The sequence below is a fragment of the Hemitrygon akajei genome, chromosome 19 (genome assembly GCF_048418815.1).
Source record: "Hemitrygon akajei chromosome 19, sHemAka1.3, whole genome shotgun sequence".
NCBI lineage: Eukaryota > Metazoa > Chordata > Chondrichthyes > Myliobatiformes > Dasyatidae > Hemitrygon > Hemitrygon akajei.
The window spans coordinates 66,416,395-66,436,931 of NC_133142.1; the positions used below are offsets into that span (position 1 = coordinate 66,416,395).

The 20,537-nt window shown below is 41.8% G+C and overlaps 1 protein-coding gene across 1 annotated transcript in view; it reads left to right on the top strand.

The window, feature by feature from the left end:
* Positions 1-20,537, top strand: part of cenpp (centromere protein P) — a 304,546-nt gene that overhangs the window by 91,919 nt on the left and 192,090 nt on the right. The gene's annotated exons all lie outside the window — the stretch shown is intronic.

Consider the following 20,537-nt stretch of genomic DNA (forward strand, 5'->3'; position numbering starts at 1 on the left):
CATTCGGGATCTTGTGTTTTAAATTAACATTTTAAAGTGTGTTTTGATACAGTACACATGAATTGAATATAATTTGCTTAGTTATGTAACATAGGGGCTGACTTTAACTTTTGACATTTATCTGGCAAACAACACTTAGTGCCAAAGATTATCAAGCCCTGACCATACTAAATTTGGAAGGCTGGCTGATGGCAGGAATGAAAAAAAAGTGTTTGCAGTATTTTTTTTATATAGGGCTGGGAGAGCACTCCTGTCTTACTTATTTCCTTCCCTCCACCCAGACCTTTGCAAAAAATCTCCATTAAGGACTTTTTATTTATTTATTAATCTGGCCATTTCCTGATTGGAACTATCAGCCTGGAAAAGAGTATGCGTGTTGTTTGCTCTATCCATACATCATTCAAAATTCATTTTCTTTGTGTGCTTTGCCCTAAGTATTATGAAAGATGTACAAAATCTGTGAATTTCAATTGCAAAAATCAATGTGTAACACTGATCAGCTTCCCTATGTATTGTGTGGAACTGATATAATTGATGTATGTTGTACTCTGTTGACACTTTGCAACTTCTCACATTGTCAGCATGTGGTGCAACAGATGCAAACTATTACAACAACTTTGTTCCTGCATGAGAAGATTCCAGTTGAATGAATGGTTATTACAATGAAGTGTAGGGGTAGTAAAATGCTCTCAGAGGATTCTTAGGCATCTGAGCAGACTGGTGAGAGTGTGCCTGAAGGAAATATTTTCTTTGTGTACTGGGGCCAGAGAGAGCCTCCAGAGCTACAGACACACATTCTTGACAGGGGTTTGCATGAAGGTGTCTGTAAAAACAAGAGTGTATTCTACAAATACCTGCGCTTTGGGGAAATCTGCTATGCTTTCTTCTGTGGACTGAAAAATAGTGGATGGTTTCTTTCTTTTGAGTGCTTCCCTAATGTAGCAGGGAGCATCAAACTGGGGTGGCAAAGATCCACAGCAACAGCGTGGTGTGATCCTGAAGAAAGCAAATTGAAAATATCCATGGAGAGAACAGTTGAGACAAACATAGGAGGTCATGAGTCTCATTGGGGACAAAAACGCTGCTTGAGTGTTAAATTTTTAAACACCATGGTTTCAGGAGAAGCATACTAAGTAAAAATTCAGTGAGAAAATTTTTTTTTCTCTGATCAGTGAAGTTGTAAATTTCACGAGAAACAAATCTTGTGTTTTGTGCATCTGTTTGGAGGAGTTTTATGCCCAAAAATGAGACCTGGCAGAAAGTCATGTTGTGTATCATAGTAAATAGTATCAAAGTAAAGTAAAAGTATTGTGACACCCAGAATTATGCACATAACAGTCTGCTCCTGGTTTAGCAAATTTTCAACAATAATAGGTTATTTATTTCAGAATTGTTCAAATGAATTTTTAACCTTGTATGTCCAGTTATGAACCATCTTGATCATTTTTCTTGTTTAAAATCTGATTTATGTCAGTCAAACTGTTAAGGTATGAAGAAATTGATACTCTTAAAGATTTTTCATGTATTACTAATCTGTTTAGAAAGTGATCAGTTTACAAAGTCCATGAATGAATTATGTTTTTAATAAATTTAAAATGACAAAAACTTAATCATAAAATCACATCTTTTTCAAAACTACTTTGTACTAAAGTATGAGTAACACTTGAAAAGAATTGTTATAAACCCTTGCATTTCTTTCTGACAGCTACAGCTCATTCAAAAATAATTTAGAGAACTTTAATGGTGTAAGAGTTAACCATTAACTTCAACGCACAATAAATTTTCCCCCTATTTTGACCTCTGACCTCTGGGTTTTCTGTTTTATAAATTAAGTTGAGGGGTAGGAAATGTGTATTTAATACATTATGTAAAAAACATATGTACTAAAATATTGAAAATTTTAGTGCAAACATGAAAGTGGTATACTGTTCTGAACTGAGGCGTTGCAGTTTTGTGGTCTTGCTGCTTTTTATCATTGTAATCGGAAAAAACATGAGGATATTTGTAATGAATTTTTTGTTTATTTCTCCCCCCAAGCCTTACTTTTGTCTATGTCATCGAGTCCATCAGGCTCCAGTGTATGCCATGTATATAATGCAATACCATGATCCAGTTATTTTATTATCATTCTCAAATCCAGAATTTCTAATGGTAAAAGAGATGAAAAGTAGGCACCACGGGGACACCACAACCTGAAGTATTTTCGACAAATTGCATACCATCCTCTCTTGGAAATACTAACAACTGAGTTAATCCTATTTGCATGCATTTGGCTTGTATCCTGTAAACCTTTCCTATCCATGAACCTGTCCAAATTTCTTTTAAACATTGTAATTGTATCTGTCTCTACCACTTCCTGTGGGAGCTCGTTCTATAAACCCATCACCATCTGTTTGGAAAAGCGTAACCCTCAGGTCCCATGTAAATATTTCCCCTCTTCCCTTACACCTTTGTCCTCTGGTATGGTAATCAGAACTGCATACAATATTCCATGTACGGTCTCAACACTGTTCTATACAATTGTAACAAAATAATTTTTCTGTTGTAGGCAATGCCCAATTCAGCAAGCATGCCAAATGCTTTCTACGCTACCCTGTCTCCTTGTGTTTACCTCATTGACTCTTTTCTACATTACTCCACAGGGTCCTGTTTGTGTCAAAATAAATAACAAAAACAATTCATTGTGCATTGTGTACATTTTGACATAGACAAAAGAAAAATAACCATATCAACACTGGTGCCATCTAATATTAGCTTTAAAGCATCTAGTTGTCATGGATTAAAGACCTTTTTGTTAAAAGCTACTGTCATATTTGATATTTTAGTGCAACTCTGAAAGGTGGCTACATTATTAGAGTGTCTTATTTCAGGTGGCATATTATGTTAAAACACTTGTCTCTATGCTGAGGTAGATGTAAACAAAACAAATGTCACTTTTAAGATTTTTCCTGCTGTTTCGGCCAATGTCATATATGGGACTTCCTATGTATAAGCTAGTTTCCTTGAGCCTCTAAAATCTGGTTAGTTTTCCAAAAAAAACTAATTATCCCAAAGTAAATTGAGATTGGCTAAGTCTCTGATTGGCTGTGTGTTAACGCAAACTAATTGTCTATATGCTGACAAATAATTAGTGGTATTATATTACTCTAGAACAGAGCATAGACCTAGAAGTAAGTGAAAGTGTACTGATCTATTGAAAAGTACCCAGCAACTGAAGTTGGTGATAAACGTATTTAACCTGTCTCACCAGATGTAAATAAATTGTATTGATATTTACTATAAACCTACTGACTTCCAAAGCTACTTGTATTACACCTCTTTACACCTTAAATTTTGTAAGAATGCTGTCCCTTTCTGTCAAATTTTCCATCTCTACCATATCTGCTCTCAAGATGATATCGGGAATTCATTGGGTAGGGGAACAGGAGGTTCTGTGGGAGAGAACTAGAGTCCTCAATGGTATGTTGTCTCCCTGGTGCCGTGGTCAGGGAATCTCGGATTGAGCTCATAGCATTCTTAAAGGGGAGAGTGAGTAGCCAGAAGTATTGGCCTATGTTGGTACCAATGACCGAGGCAGGAAGAGTGATGAGGTCCTGCAAAGTGAGTTCAGGGAGTTAGGTGCTAGGTTAAAGTTAGGATCTAGGGTTGTGATCTCAAGATTGCTACCCATACAGCATGTGGCCAGAAATAGGAAGATAATGCAGTTTAACACGTGGCTCAGGAAATGGTACAGGAAGAAGCACTTCAGGTTTTTGGATCATTGGGCTCTCTTCCTGGGAAGATCAGAATCAGAATCAAGTTTATTATCACTGGCATGTGACGTGAAATTTGTTAACTTAACAGCAGTTTAATGTAATACATAATCTAGCAGATAATCTATACATAATCAAGCTTGCAGCATGAACTGGACCAGCTGGGAAAATGGGCTGAATAATGGCAGATGGAACTTAATGCAGACAAGTGTGAGCTGTTGCAATTTTTGAGGACAAACCAGAGAAGGACTTGTACAGTAAATGGCAGTGTACTGTGGAGTGTGGTAGGACAGAGGAATCTGAGAGATCCATAATTATTTGAAAGATTTGAAGTGGTGTCGCGGGTAGATGGGGTAATAAAGAGAGCTCTTGGCACATTGGCCATCATAAATCATTGAACTGAGTACAGGAGTTGAGACGTTATAATAAAGTGGTGTAAGACACTGGTGAGGCCTAATTTGAAGGAAGTGCTGGTCACCTACCTACAGGAAAGATATCATTAAGACTGAAAAAGAGAAGAGAAAATGTTGATGTTGGTGTGACTTGAGGACCTGAATTATAGAGAAAGGTTAAAAAGTTTAAGACTTTATTCCCTGGAATGTAGGAGATTGAGCAGGAGATTTGATAGAAATAAACAAAATTCTGAGGTGTACAAACAGGGGAAATGCTAGCAGGCTTTTTCCACTGAGGTTTGGTAAGATTAGAACTGGACATAACTTAAGGGTAAAAATTGAAATATTAAAGGGGAACCAGAGGAGAGACACCTTCACACAGAGGGTGGTGAGAATGTGGAATGAGCTGCCAGTGGAAGTGGTGGATGTGGTTCAATTTCAGTGTTTAAGAGAAATTTGGATAAGTGGATGTGAGAGTAATTATCTAAGTATGGAAGGTTATGGTCCAGGTGTGGGTTGTTGGGGCTAGACAGAATTGCAGTTTGGTATGGATTAGATAGGCCGAAGGCCCTGTTTCTATGATGTGCTTTATGGGGCCTTCAACTCTAGGACATCTGAAATGTCTTCCTTTTTTTCAGGAAATGCAGTTTCCCCTCCACTGTGAGTAATGGAGACCTCCCTTGCATCTCTGCTCTTTCTTGGATTTTCATTCTTACCACATCTCCAAAAGCTCTTCTCGACTTTGCCTTTTACCCTACTAGCTTCCACATCAGGCACATTATCCTTTGACATTTCTGCCAGTTGAAACGAGATCCCACTGCCAACTATTCTGCTTCTCAACTAACCTGACTGTCAAGGAACTGTACAAGATGATCAGCACCCTGGAGACTACACACCCGGAGTCTGCCTTCATCATCACCAGTGTCTTTAATAGAGTGTCGCTGACTAAAGTCTCTCTGAAGTTTTGCCAATACATCCAGGTGAGCACACGGGGAAATAGCATACACGACCACTACTACTCTCCCTTCTGCAATGCTTACAAAGCACTCCTTCAACCCCCATTTGGAAAATCGGATCACTCCTCCATCTTGCTGCTGCCCAAAGTACAGGCAGAAGCTGAAACAAGAGATGGCCATAGTTAAAACCGTCCACTGTTGGTCTGATGACGTCAACTGGAATGTCTTCCATGATAAGGATATCTCCGAGTTCACGGACGAAGTCATGAGTTTCATCCAGAAGTGTGATGAGGATGTTGTCCCACAGAAATTGATCAGGGTCTATCCAAACCAGAAACCCTGGATCAACAGTTCCGTGTGTTACGTACCCCGTAACTGGGTCACTTACCAGCAAAGATAGAGAGGTCCGTTGAAGTCTGATGGTACTATTTTTAACAGTATTTATTGATAAAAATACACAAAAATAATATCAATGCAAACATACAGATAATATACGTCGTCAATACTAAATCTAAAAGTGCGGGTATAATAATAATCAATAAGAAATAGCTCTATCGTTGTCTAGGGGATAATGTATCGTCAGATGGAAATATAAAAGTCACTTCAGTTCATTCAGGCTGCAGCTTTTGGTTGGAGAGAGAGAGAGAGACGGATTGTTTTTTTAGAACTTGCCTGTTTTCCTTTCTACGATGTCGATCCTTCGAAATGTCGTCGGTGTCCTTTTCCTTTTAGCTAAACCGTCTTCCGTGGTCAGTCCCACCAATTCCGAGGCAAATGGAAAAGGACGCACGTGGGCTTTCCACCGGCTGTCGCTATTTCGCTGTCACGGGATTTCTAGCGTTTCTCCTGGTGCGTCTAAAGGGGTTGTTCCCCAGACCTTCTTTTATCTTTACTCACAGGGTCTCAGATGTCAATCAGGTTGGGAGGATGCCATCCCCCCAACCAGCCCACGTTGCTCATTCCTTGAGGGCTTCGATGAATAGCACAGTGCTCAATACACAATTCCGTCTCCAAGAGACAATGGCCGCTTTCCGTGGCTTTGTATCGCTGAGGGGCCAGGACATTCCAAACCCCTTGTGGATTCTGTGTGTCTCTCTCTCATTTCCTGGGTCTCCTGACCTGAATTAATAGTGATCTTGCGATTCTCAAAAAGGAGGGGGCTACTTTGTACCCTTCGGCCCCTCAGAGTTGGGGCACAGGCGTAACATGTGCGAGCAGCATTTGCCGCGCAACACAAAGCTTATGTTGCCGGTAATCAGCAGGAGCTCAAGAAATGCAGTTACGATCAGCACAAAGTCATCAAGGCAGCGAAACGACAATACAGAGACAAGATCCAGACGCATCTTTCCACCAACAACACACGCAGTTTATGGCAAGGTCTGCACACCATCGCAGACTTCAAAGCTGAACGCAGTGGAGTTTCCAATGTCGCTGCCTCTCCCAGATGAGCTAAATCTTTTTTACGCTCGATTTGATGTGGCCTAGCCTCTGAGGAGACCTACAGCTGATGCGACTTGCAGCTTGGTCATCTCTGAGGCCAAAGTACGCAGGTGTTTCCAACAAGTGGACAGTCACAAGCCCTCAGGACCGGACAGCATTCCAGGACGGGTATGCAGGATGTGTGCGGCACAACTGGCTGATGTGTTTACAGGCATTTTTAATCTCTCCCTCTCCCAGTGCAGAGTGCCCTCCTGCTTCAAAACACCCACCATTCTTCCTGTACCTAAAAAGACCAAGGTAACATGTCTGAATGACTGGCGTCCTGTTGCACTCACCTCATTAATAAGCAAATGCTTTGAGAGGAGGCTGGTCAAGGACTACATCTGCAGCATGCTACCTCCCACAATGGACCCCCTACCATTTGCCTACCCACACAACCAATCGACAGATGACGCAATAGCCACAGCTCTACACACTGTCCTTACACATCTGGAGAAGAAGGATGCTTATGTGAGAATGCTGTTCTTCGACTACAGTTCAGCATTCAACACCATAATTTCCTCCAGGCTCGACAAGAAGCTCAGAGACCTCGGCCTTCACCCTGCCTTGTGTAGCTGGATCCTGGACTTCCTGTCAGATCACTGGCAGGTGTTAAGAGTGGGCTCCCTCATTTTTGCCCGTCTGACCCTGAACACAGGTGCCCCTCAGAATGTGTACTAAGTTCCCTCCTTTACTCTCTGTAAACCCATGACTGTGTTGCCCCATAATCCATAACAGCTCCCATCTGCTATTTAAATTTGGTGACAATACTACACTGATTGGCCTAATGTTAAATAATAATGAGGCAGCCGACAGAGAAGTTATCACCCTGACACAGTGGTGTCAAGAAAACAACCTCTCCCTCAATGTTTCAAAAACAAAAGAGCTGTTTGTGGACTACAGGAGGAATGGATACAGGCTAGCCCCTTTTGACAGCAATGGATCTGGGGTTGGGAGGGTGAACAGCTTTAAGTTCCTCAATGTAAGCATCACTGAGGATCTCATGTAGTATGTACATACCGGCTGTGTGGTGAAAAAGACACAACAGCACCTCTTTCACCTTAGATGGTTGAAGAGCTTGGTATGGAGCCCTAAATCCTAAGAACTTTCTACAGGGGGACAATTGAGAGCAACCTGACTGGCTGTATCACTGACTGGTATGAGAACTGTATTTCCCTCAACTGCAGGACTCTGCAGAGAGTGGTGCGGACAGCCCAGCACATCTGTAGATGTGAAGTTCCCACTATTCAGGACCTTTACAAAGACAGATGTGTAAAAAAGGGCCCAAAGGATCACCGGGGACCCAAGTCACCCCAACCACAAACTGTTCCAGCTGCTAGCATCCGGGAAATGGTACCGCAGCATAAAAGCCAGGATCAGCAGGCTCCGTGACAGCTTCTTCCACCAGACCATCAGAATGCTTAACTAATGCTGACACAACTGTATTTCTGTTATATTGACTATCCTGTTGTACATACTATTTCTTATAAATTACTGTAAATTACACATTTAGATGGAGAGGTAACATAAAGATTTTTTACTCATGTATATGAAGGATGTATGTAATAAAGTCAATTCAATTCTCCCTAGCTGCTTCTGTCTTCTGCAGGGCCACTCCCTCCATGAGTCCCTGGGGCTTTCATCTTTCCTATTGCAACCCCTCTGACCCCTGGTACTTTCTCCTACAACTGCAAGAGGTGTGACACATCCTCTCTCACCACCATCCAGTTACCTAAACAGTCTTCCTTCCAGGTGAGGCATAGATTCATGTGCACCTCTTACTACATTCAGTGCTCCAAATGTAGCCTGCTCTTGATCTTGATCTCAGTGAGAACAAGTTCAAACTAGGCAACTAGTCACAGAAAGCCTGTGCTCAGTCCACCTGAGCTCCCAGTTGCATGTCATTTCAACTGCCTTGCCATTCCCACATCAACCTATGTATCCTTAATCTACTCTGCTGTCAGGGTGAGGCCCAACACAAACTATAACAACAAATCCATATTCTGCCAGGGTAGTTTGCAAACAAATGGCATGAACCTTGAATTTTCCATTTTCAGGTAACACTCATCTCTTTTTTTGCACCTGCACCCCCTCTTTGCTTTCGGTCCTGCTGCGACTCCCCCACTCCCACTATTTTATCCTCTTTCCTAAGAACCCCCTCCAGACCCCATCATTGATTTTCATGCCTCTTTCCCTTCCGATTCCATCACATTACCACCCACACATTCAACCAACAGTTCTTTCTCGCATTTACCCCCCTCTCCACCCTCATGGTTCCAGTTCCATCTGCCTTTCAGCTTTTCCATTGCGGTTCCTGTTATCAGTTATCAGATTCCAGCACTGGCAGCCAGCCTTTGTTTTCCCGCTTATTATCTAGCGACAGCTATCTCCACCTTCACTATCACTTCCTAGCGTTTGACTTGATTTTCCTCATTTTTGTTTTTGGTCTGTTTCTATGTATCATCTACTTGCCCATGTCTCCTAAATAGAAATGCTTGAGAGTAGTTTTGATAGTTATTTAAAATTATGAAGCTTGTAGACAGATAAAGAGAGAGAAACTATTCCTAATGGCAAAGTTATCATGAACTAGGGGAAGTGAAATGAAGGTGTTTGGCAAAATAACCATAATGAGGAGGTGGTAGAAAGTTAAACAGTATCTGTGTTGGGTTGGAAAATGCACTGTCAAGATAGTGCTGAAGGCAGACTTAGCTATGGCATTTAAAAGGCAGTGCTTTGGGAAGAAGGTTAGAGGGCAGAATGAGCTGTACTGCTCTCCCTGAGAGCTGGTATTGACATGATGGTCATAATTATTTTATGAATCTGTAAAGTGAATGAACCATCATCCTGCAGTTCATTTTAAAGGAAATAAGGTGCTGAGAATTCTTGAAACGGTATGGTGAATGAGAGCAAAATTACAAAAGATAGTTCATGAAGGCAAACGTGGTGGAATCATAAACATAAGAGATTCTGCAGATGTTGGAAATTTTGAGCAATACAAACAAAATACTGAAGAAACTGGATCTCAGCCTGATCAGCCCTTGTTTATTCCCCATCGTAGATGCTGGTTGACTTGCTGAGTTCTTCCAGCATTTTGTGATGGAATACTTTGTTTAAACTTACATTGATGTATTATATGGTGGGAAATTTGTCTTTTGTCAAAAGTGATTCGTTTGCAAATAGTACTCATCCTTCCACATTTAGCTCCACTACCAAAATATTTGATAATGCAGGTGATTGAAACTGAATTCTTCTACCCATTTTCCTCAGTGCAAGCTGCCTCATAGCTTCAGCACCCAATGCTAATCTCTGATTCTGGCTGTGTATGCAGTTTGAAAGTTCTCCATCTCCCTGGGCACCGTAGTTTTGTCCCAGTTCCCAAAGACATGCAGGTTGGTTGGCTAATGTAAATTGAGCCTTGAACTCATCATATAAATATAATTGCAAAGAAAGCTTGACAATGCCTGTACTTGTTCAGGAGTCTGTGGAGATTGTGTGTCAGCAAAAACCTTGGCAAATGTCAAGAAATGTGTGGTGGAAAGTGTGCTGACTGGCTGGATTACAGCCTGGTTTGGGAACACCAATGCTTTTGAGTGGAAAGTCCTACAAAATTTCAGGATTTGGCCCAGTACATAACAGGTAAAACTCTCCCAACCATTGAGCACATTTACATGAAACATTGCCATAGAAAAACAGCATCCATCATCAAAGATTCTCACCACTCAGGCCATGCTCTTTCCTCACTGCTGCAATCAGGTAGAAGGTACATATGCCTCAGGACTTGCACCACCAGGTTCAAAAACAGTTGCTATCCCTCAACCATTAGACTCTTGAACAAAAGGGATAACTACACTCATTCTGCTTCTGGTGTTCCCATAAACATTGATCTCACTTTAAGGACTCTTTATCTTGTTATTTCATGTTCTCATTTTTATTGCTATTTATTTATATTTGCATTTGCACAGTTTGTGTTCATTCATCCTGTTTATAGTAACTGTTCTATAAATTGGTTAAGTTTGCCCACAGAAGAAGAATCTCAGGGTTGTTTGTAGTGACATATATGTACTTTGATAATAAATTTTACTTTGAATTTTCAACTATAGGTGGGTGGCTGGTAGGAAACATGACACCTGAGGAAGAATAGGTTATAGTCATTAAGTGCGGGAATAGGATTGCTGTATAGATTTGATGGGCTGAATGACCTCTAAAATGTCTTCAGGAAGAATGAGGATCAATAGTTTTAAGTTTCAGAAAATATTAGAGTTCATGTTTCATTTTGAACTGACATTTTGCAGTTTGATGCTAAAATGGAATCCCTTGTGGTTTCTGGACCAAGATGATAAATAAGACCATAAGATACAGGAGCAGAATCAGGCCATTTGCCCATTGAGTCAGCTCTGCCCTTTCATCATGGCTGATCCAATTTTCCTCTCAGCCCCAATATCCTGCCTTCTCTCTGTATTCCTTCATGCCCTGATCAATCAAGAATCTATCAACCCTCTCCTTAAACATACATAAAGGCTTGGCCCCCACAGCTGCCTGTGGTAAAGAATTCCACAGATTCACCACTCTTTGGCTAAATAAATTCCTCCTCATCTCCATTCTAAAAGGACGCTCCTCTATCTGTGACTGTGTCCTTTGGTCTTAGACTCACCCACCGTAGGAAACATCCTCTCCACATCTTCTCTATCAAGGCCTTTCACCATTCAATAGGTTTAAATGAGGTCACCCCTCATTCTTCTGAATTCTAGTGAATACAGACCCAGAGGCATCAAATACTCTTCATATGACAAGCCATTCAATCCTGGAATCATTTTTGTGAGCCTTCTTTAAAACCTCTCCAGTTTCAGCACATCCTTTCTCAGTTAAGGGACCCAAACTGCTCACAATAATCCCAAGTGAGGCCTCACCAGTGCCAGATAAAGTCTTAGTATTACACATCCTTGCTTTTATATTCTAGTCCTCTTGAAATAAATGCTAGCATTGCATTTGGCTTCCTCACCACAGACTCAAACTGCAAATTAACCTTTAGGGAATCCTGCAGAAGGACTCCCAAGTCCCTTTGCGCCCAGTTTCTTTTTTGTATTTTCTCTCCTTTTAGAAATTTTCATTTTTTCTAACAAAGTGCATGGGGAACATTCACTTCCCAACACTGTATTCCATCTGCCATTTCCTTCTGTAGCTTCTCTGCTTCCTCAAGACTATCTGCCCTCCACCTATCTTCATATCATCTGCAAACTTTGCAACAAAGCCATCAACTCTATCATGCAAATCATTGACATATAATGTAAAAAGAATTGGTCCCAATACAGACGTCTGTGGATCACCACTAGTCACTGGCAGCCAACCAGAAAAGGCTCTCTTTATTCCCACTCTTTGCCTCCTGCCAATCAGCCAATACTTTTTCCATGTTCAATCTTTCCTGAAATACCATGGGCTCATAGCTTGTTAAGCAGCCTCATGTGTGGCACCTTGTCAAAGGCCTTCTGAAAATCCAAGTGACACATTAACTCATTCTCCTTCGTCTATGCTGCTTGTTTCTTCAAGGATTTTCAACAGATTTGTCAAGCAAGATGATGGACAAAATAGTTTGTTTTTGATTAATAGTTTCTGAACTTCATAATTGGAAGTTACATATTGGATGTATTTTGTATGCATAGGTTTGGCCACTTAGCATGCCATGTAACCATATATAACCATATAAAAATTACAGCACAGAAATAGGCCATCTCGGCCCTTCTAGTCCGTACCGAACGCTTACTCTCAACTAGTCCCACCAACCTGCACTCAGCCCATAACCCTCCATTCCTTTCCTGTCCATATACCTATCCAATTTTACTTTAAATGACAATATCGAACCTGCCTCTATCACTTCTACTGGAAGCTCGTTCCACACAGCTACCACTCTCTGAGTAAAGAAGTTGCCCCTTGTGTTACCCCTAAACTTTTGCCCCCTAACTCTCAACTCATGTCCTCTTGTTTGAATCTCCCCTACTCTCAATGGAAAAAGCCTATCAATGTCAACTCTATCTATCCCCCTCATAATTTTAAATACCTCTATCAAGTCCCCCCTCAACCTTCTACACTCCAAAGAATAAAGATCTAACTTGTTCAGCCTTTCTCTATAACTTAGGTGCTGAAACCCAGGTAACATTCTAGTAAATCTCCTCTGTACTCTCTCTATTTTGTTGACATCTTTCCTATAATTCGGTGACCAGAACTGTACACAATACTCCAAATTTGGCCTTACCAATGCCTTGTACAATTTTAACATTACATCCCAACTCCTATACTCAATGCTCTGATTTATAAAGGCCAGCATACCAAAAGCTTTCTTCACCACCCTATCCACATGAGATTCCACCTTCAGGGAATTGTGCACCATTATTCCTAGATCACTCTGTTCCACTGCATTCTTTATTGCCCTACCATTTACCATGTATGTCCTATTTGGATTATTCCTACTAAAATGTGGTACCTCACACTTATCAGCATTAAACTCCATTCTAACTGGCCTAAATCTCTCTGCAACCTTTGAAAATCTACTTCATTATCCACAACACCACCTATCTTAGTATCATCTGCATACTTACTAATCCAATTTACCACCCTATCATCCAGATCATTAATGTATATCACAAACAACATTGGACCCCATACAGATCCGTGAGGCACACCACTAGTCACCGGCCTCCAACCTGACAAACAGTTATCCACCACCACTCTGGCATCTCCCATCCAACTACTGTTGAATCCATTTTACTACTTCAATATTAACACTTAAAGATTGAACCTTCCTAACTAACCTTTCATGCGGAACCTTGTCAAAGGCCTTACTGAAGTCCATATAGCCAACATCCACTGCTGTACCCTCATCAACTTTCCTAGTGACGACTTCAAAAAATTCAATAAGATTTGTCAAACATGACCTTCCACGCACAAATACATGTTGACTGTTCCTAATCAGACCCTATCTATCCTGATAATTACATATACCATCTCTAAGAATATTTTCCATTAATTTACCCACCACTGACGTCAAACTTGCAGGCCTATAATTGCTTGTTTTACTCTTAGAACCCATTTTAAACAGTGGAACAACATGAGTAATACGCCAATCTTCCGGCACCATCCCTATTTCTAATAACATTTGAAATATTTCTGTCTGAGCCCCTGCTATTTCTACACTAACTTCCTTCAAGGTCCTAGGGAAATCCTGTCAGGACCCGGAGATTTATCGACTTTATATTCCTTAAAAGCGCCAGCACTTCCTCCTTTTTAATCATCATAGTTTCCATAACTTCCCTACTTGTTTCCTTTACCTTACACAATTCAATATCCTTCTCCTTAGTGAATACTGAAGAAAAGAAATTGTTCAAAATCTCCCCCATCTCTTTTGGCTTCACACATAACTGTCCACTCTGATTCTGTAAGGGACCAATTTTATCCCTCACTATCCTTTAGCTATTAATATAGCTGTAGAAACCCTTTGGATTTACTTTCACCTTACTTGCCAAAGCAACCTCGTATCTTCTTTTAGCTTTTCTAATTTCTTTCTTAAGATTCTTTTTACATTCTTTATATTCCTCGAGCACCTCACTTACTCCATGCTGCCTATATTTACTGTAGATCTCTCTCTTTTTCCGAACCAAGTTTCCAATACCCCTTGAAAACCATGGCTCTCTCAAATTAACCTTTCCTTTCAACCTAACAGGAACATAAAGATTCTGTACCCTCAAAATTTCTCCTTTAAATGACCTCCATTTCGCTATTACATCCTTCCCATAAAACAAATTGTCCCAATCCACTCTTTCTAAATCCTTTTGCATCTCCTTAAAGTTAGCCTTTCTCCAATCAAAAATCTCAACCCTGGGTCCAGACCTATCCTTCTCCATAATTATATTGAAACTAATGGCATTGTGATCACTGGACCCAAAGTGCTCCCCAACACATACTTCCGTCACCTGACCTATCTCATTCCCTAACAGGAGATCCAACACTGCCCTTTCTCTAGTCGGTACCTCTATGTGTTGCTGCAAAAAAACTATCCTGCACATATTTTACAAACTCCAAACCATCCAGCCCTTTTACAGTATGGGCTTCCCAGTCTATGTGTCAAAAATTAAAATTTCCCACAATTACAACCCTATGGTCTACAAATATCTGCTATCTCCTTACAAATTTCCTGCTCCAATTCTCGCTCCCCATTTGGTGGTCTATAATACACCCCTATAAGTGTTACTACACTTTTCCCATTCCTCAATTCCACCCAAATAGTCTCCCTAGATGAGCCCTCTAATCTATCCTGCCAGAGCCCCACTGTAATATTTTCTCTGACAAGCAATGCAACACCTCCCCCTCTTGTCCCTCCAATTCTATCACACCTGAAGCAATGAAATCCAGGAATATTTAGTTGCCAATCACACCCCTCTTGCAACCATGTTTCACTAATAGCTACAACATCATATTTCCAGGTATGAATCCATGCTCTAAGCTCATCCACCTTTCTTACAATGCTCCTAGCATTAAAATAAATGCATTTAAGATAATCTCCACCTCTTCCTCTCTGTTTATCTGCAACAGTGCAAACAACTTTACTATCTTCTTTTTCTTCCTTCTCCCATACATCTTTTCCTACACTCTGGTTCTCCTCCCCCCTTGTTTCTAATTTAAATCCACTGGAGCCTCTCTAGCAAACCTACCTGCAAGAATATTTGTCCCCCTCCAGTTCAGATGTAAACCGGAACAGGTCCCACCTTCCCTGGAAATCTGCCCAATTATCTATAAATCTGAAGCCCTCCCTCCTGCACCATGTCTTAAGCCACGTGTTGATCTGCGCTATCTTACTATTTCTAAACCCACCTGCATGTGGCACTGGTAGCAATCCTGAGATTGCTATCCTGGAGGTCCTGTTATTTAACTTGGCGCCTAACTCCCTAAACTCACCTTTCAGGACCTTCTCACTCTTCCTACCTAAGTCATTGGTCCTTACATGGACCACAACATCCAGCTGCTCACCCTCCCTCTTGAGAATACGGAGAACTCAATCCGAGATATCGTGGACCCTGGCACCAGTGATGCAACAGACCGTCCGGGATTCTCGATCTCTTCCACAGAACCTCCTATCTGTCCCTCTGACTATCGAATCCCCTATCACTACTGCTCTCCTCTTTTCCCTCCTTCCCTTCTGAGCTGAGGGTCCAGTCTCGGTGCCAGAGACGCAACCACTGCAACTTGTCCCTGGTAGGTCGTCCCCACCAACAGTATCCAAAACGGTATACTTATTATTGATGGGAATGGCCACAGGTGTGTGCTCTTCCTGTCTATTCCCCTTCCCTCTCCAGACAGTCACCCAGCTACCTGTCTCTTGACTCTTGGGGGTGACTATCTCCCTGTAACTCCTGTTTTTGTCTGCGTCTGCCTCCCGAATGATCCGAAGTTCATCCAGCTCCAGCTCCATTTCCCTAACACAGTTTGTCAGGAGCTGCAGCTGGGTGCACCTTTTACAGGTGTAGTCATCAGGGACAATTGTGCTCACCCTGACTTCCCACATACTGCAAACAGAGCACTCAACTGCCCTAACTGCTGCCTCCATTCCCTACTCCTAAGCTAATTAGATTAATTAAAGGAGTTTACCCAGCCTTACCTCACCTGGAGTGAAGCTCGTCCTCAGCCTCTGCTCGCTTTTTAAATTCTCCCGCTGATCTCAGAGGCCGACTTTCACGCACTTGCGCAGTCATGCCCTGTTGAAACCTCACCTCTGCCTGTCCTTGCCGAAGCCTGATTGAGCTAAAGCCGTCCCACTCTCCCTCAGCCCACTCTAACGATGGCTGCTGTATATGGCAGTCTTTTTTATAAACCTTTGGCGCGCTAGGTCACGCGCCAGTGCAGTCTAGCCTCTTTTCCCCGAACAGTTTTTTTAAAAAATTGGTAATTTTGTTGGTAATTTTTGTAATTAGAGCAATGGGCGTGTGACCAAAATAAGTAATTTGGTAGATGTCTGAGAACAGCTAGATGAACAAAAGTATATGGTTTGCAGATATTGGGCCCAAAATTATTCTCCTAAGTCAAGCTAGTAAATGTTTATTTTCAGGCTTTCCAAATGAGTTTGTAATTTCATTGCTAATACAAACTAAAACAGTACATGCACTGGAAACCAGTGCCACTTGTTTTCGATTGCTTTTAAGATGATAAAAATATTGTTTCTCAATATTGGACAATTAAACATCTGCCCAGAATCTTCCACCATGGGCTTAATACATATTTAAAATGACATACTGGGTCAGATATCATATAGTTACTTTAATCATCTTTCTAAGTTCAAATGAGTAATTCATAGCACTGTTCAATTTAACTGTTCTCCTCCTCAGATATTTTAATAAAGATACCTTCACCATCTATTCAAACGAATGCGTGTGATGTAATTGTTCTCTTTTCATTATTCCCACGCCAATTGTTGAGTTCAAGGACAAGTTAGTTTTACTCCATTTCTGTGGATTTTGAGGCTAATGTAGAAACATAGAAAATCTACAGTACCTAACATGTACTGACTTTCGAAATTACCTAGGGTTGTGCATAGCCCTCTATTTTTCTAAGCTCCATGTACCTATCCAGAAGTCTCTCAAAAGACCCTATTGTATTTGCCTCCACCACCATCGCCGGCAGCCCATTCCATGCACTCACCACCCTCTGCATTAAAAAAAAAACCTACCCCTGACCTACCCCTATCTCCTCTGTACCTACTTCCAAGCACTTTAAAACTGTGCCCACTCATGTTAGCCATTTCAGCCCTGGGAAAAAGTTTCTGACTATCCACATGATCAATGCCTCTCATCATCTTATACACCTCTATCAGGTCACCTCTAATCCTCGGTCGCTCCAAGGAGAGAAGGCCGAGTTCACCCAACCTATTCTCATAAGGCATTCTCCTCAATCCAGGCTACATCCTTGTAAATCTCTGCACCCTTTCTATAGTTTCCACCTCCTTCCTGTAGTGAGGTGACCAGAACTGAGCACATTATTCCAAGTGGGGTCTGACCAGGGTCCTATGTAGCTGTATCATTACCTCTTGGCTCTTAAACTCAATCCCACAGTTCATGAAGGCCAATGCACCAAATCCCTTCTTAACCACAGAGTCAACTTGCGCAGCAGCTTTGAATGTCCTATGGACTCGGACCCCAAGATCCCTCTGATCCTCCACACTGCTATCACTCCACCTACCAAAGTAAACCACCTCACACTTACCTGGGTTGAAATCCATCTGCCACTTCTCAGCCCAGTTTTGCATCCTATCAATGTCCCGCTGTAACCTCTGACAGCCCTCCACACTCTCCACAACACCTCCAACCTTAGTGTCATCAGCAAATTTACTAACCCATCCCTCCACTTCCACATCCAGGTCATTTATAAAAATCACAAAGAGAAGGGGTCCCAGAACAGATCCCTGAGGCACACCACTGATCACTGACATCCATGCAGAATATGACCCGTCTACATCCACTCTTTCCCTTCTGTGGGTAAGCCAATTTGGGATCCACAAACCAAGGTCCCCTTGGATCCCATGCCTTCTTACTTTCTCAATAAGCCTTGTATGGGGTACCTTATCAAATGCCTTGCTGAAATCCATGTACACTACATCTACTGCTCTATCTTCATCAATGTGTTCAGTCACATCCTCAAAAAATTCAATCAGACTCGTAAGGCATTGCCTGCCTTTGACAAAGCCATGCTGACTATGCCTAATCATATTATGTCACACCAAATATTCATAAATCCTGCCTCTCAGGTCCTTTTTCATCAGCTTACCAACCACTGAAGTAAGCTTCACTGGTCTATAATTTCCCGGGCTAACACCCTCTCTTGAATAAAGGAACAACATTCGCAACCCTCCAATCCTCCAGAGGCTCAGCAATCTGCTCCTTCGCCTTCCACAGTATCTGGGGTACATCTCATCCAGTCCCGGCAACTTATCCAACTTGATGCTTTCCAAAAGCTCCAGCACATCCTCTTTCTTAATATCTATATGCTCAAGCTTTTCAATCCGCTGTAAGTCATCGCTACAATGGCTAAGATCCTTTTCTGTAGTGAATACTGAAGCAAAGTATTCATTAAGTTCCTCTGCTATCTCCTCTGATTTCATACATACTTTCCCCCTGTCACACTTGATAGGTCCTATTCTTGCACGTCTTATCCTCTTGCTCTTCACATACTTGAATAATGCTTTGGGGTTTTCCTTAATCCTGCCTGCCAAGGCCTTCTCATGGCCCCTTTTGGCTCTCCTAATTTCACTCTTAAGCTCCTTCCTGGTAGCCTTATAATCATCTCGATCTCTAACATTACTAGTTTTTTGAACCTTGCGTAAGCATTTCTTCTTGACTAGATTTACAACAGCCTTTCTACACCACAGTTCCTGTACCCTACCATCCTTTTCCTGCCTCATTGGAACGTACCTATGCAAAACACCATGCAAATAACCCCTGAACATTTGCCACACTTCTGCTATACATTTTCCTGACACCATCCGTTCACAATTTATGCTTCCAAGTCCCTGCCTGATAGCTTCATATTTCCCCTTACTCCAATTAAACACTTTCCTCACTTGTCTGTTCCTATCCCTCTCCAATGCTATGATAAACGAGAAGAATTGTGATTACTATCTCCAAATTGCTCTCTCTAACCATGAGATCTGACACCTGACCAGGTTCATTTCCCAATACCAGATCAAGTACAGCTTCTCCTCTTGTAGGCTTATCTACATACTGTGTCAGGAAACCTTCCTGAACACACCTAACAAACTCCACCCCAACGCTAATCAATATTTGAGAAATTAAAATCTCCCACCATGACAACCCTGTTCTTATTACACCTTTCCAGAATCTGTCTCCCTCTCTACACCTCAATGTCCCTGTTACTATTGGGTGGTCTATAAAAAAACACCCAGCAGAGTTATTGACCCTTTCCTGTTTCTAACTTCCACCCACAGAGACTCAATAGACAATCCCTCCATGACTTCCTCTTTTTCTGCAGCCATGACACTATCTCTGATCAGCAGTACCATGTCCCCACCAGTTTTGCCTCCCTCCCTATCCTTTCTGAAACATCTAAAGCCTGGCACTTGAAGTAACCATTCCTGCCCCAGAGCCATCCAAGTCTCTGTAATGACCACAACATCACAGCTCCAAGTACTGATCCATGCTCTGAGCTTATCCACTTTGTTCATGATACTTCTTGCATTAAAATAAACACATTTCAAACCATCAGTCTGAGCGTATCCCTTCTCTGTCACCTGCCTATCCTTCCTCTCGCACTGTCTCTAAGCTTGCTCTATTTGTGAGCCAAACGTCCCTTCCTCTATCTCTTCAGTTCAGTTCCCACCCCCAAGCGATTCTAGTTTAAACTCTCCCCAATAGCCTTAGCAAACCTCCCTGCCAGGATATTGGTCCCCCTCAGATTTATGTGCAACCTGTCCTTTTTGTACAGGTCATGCTTGCCCCAAAAGAGGTACCAATGATCCAGAAATCTGAGTCCCTGCCCCCTGCTCCAATCCCTCAGCCACGTATTTGTCCTCCACCTCACTCTATTCCTCTACTCACTGACGCATGGCACAGCCAGTAATCCAGAGATTACTACCTTTGAGGTCCTGCTTCTCAACTTCCTTCCTAACTCCCTGTAGTTTGTTTTCAGGACCTCTTCCCTTTTCCTATCTATGTTATTGGTACCAATGAAGCTGTTGTGTTCTTTGCTATTGTGGGGAGAAGGTGCTTGACCAGGTGGGTAATGAATAGATTTGGAGGGGCTAACATCTTTCCACTGTTTGTTGAAGGTGTCATTGTGCTTCTGGGAAATGAATTTGTGACTACCATCCTGAATGTTGCTCCGACATATTCAGTGGTCTTGTGGTGAACTACATATACCTGTCTGGACACGCCCCCTGATGACTGCTCCTGTGGCTCCTCCTACAG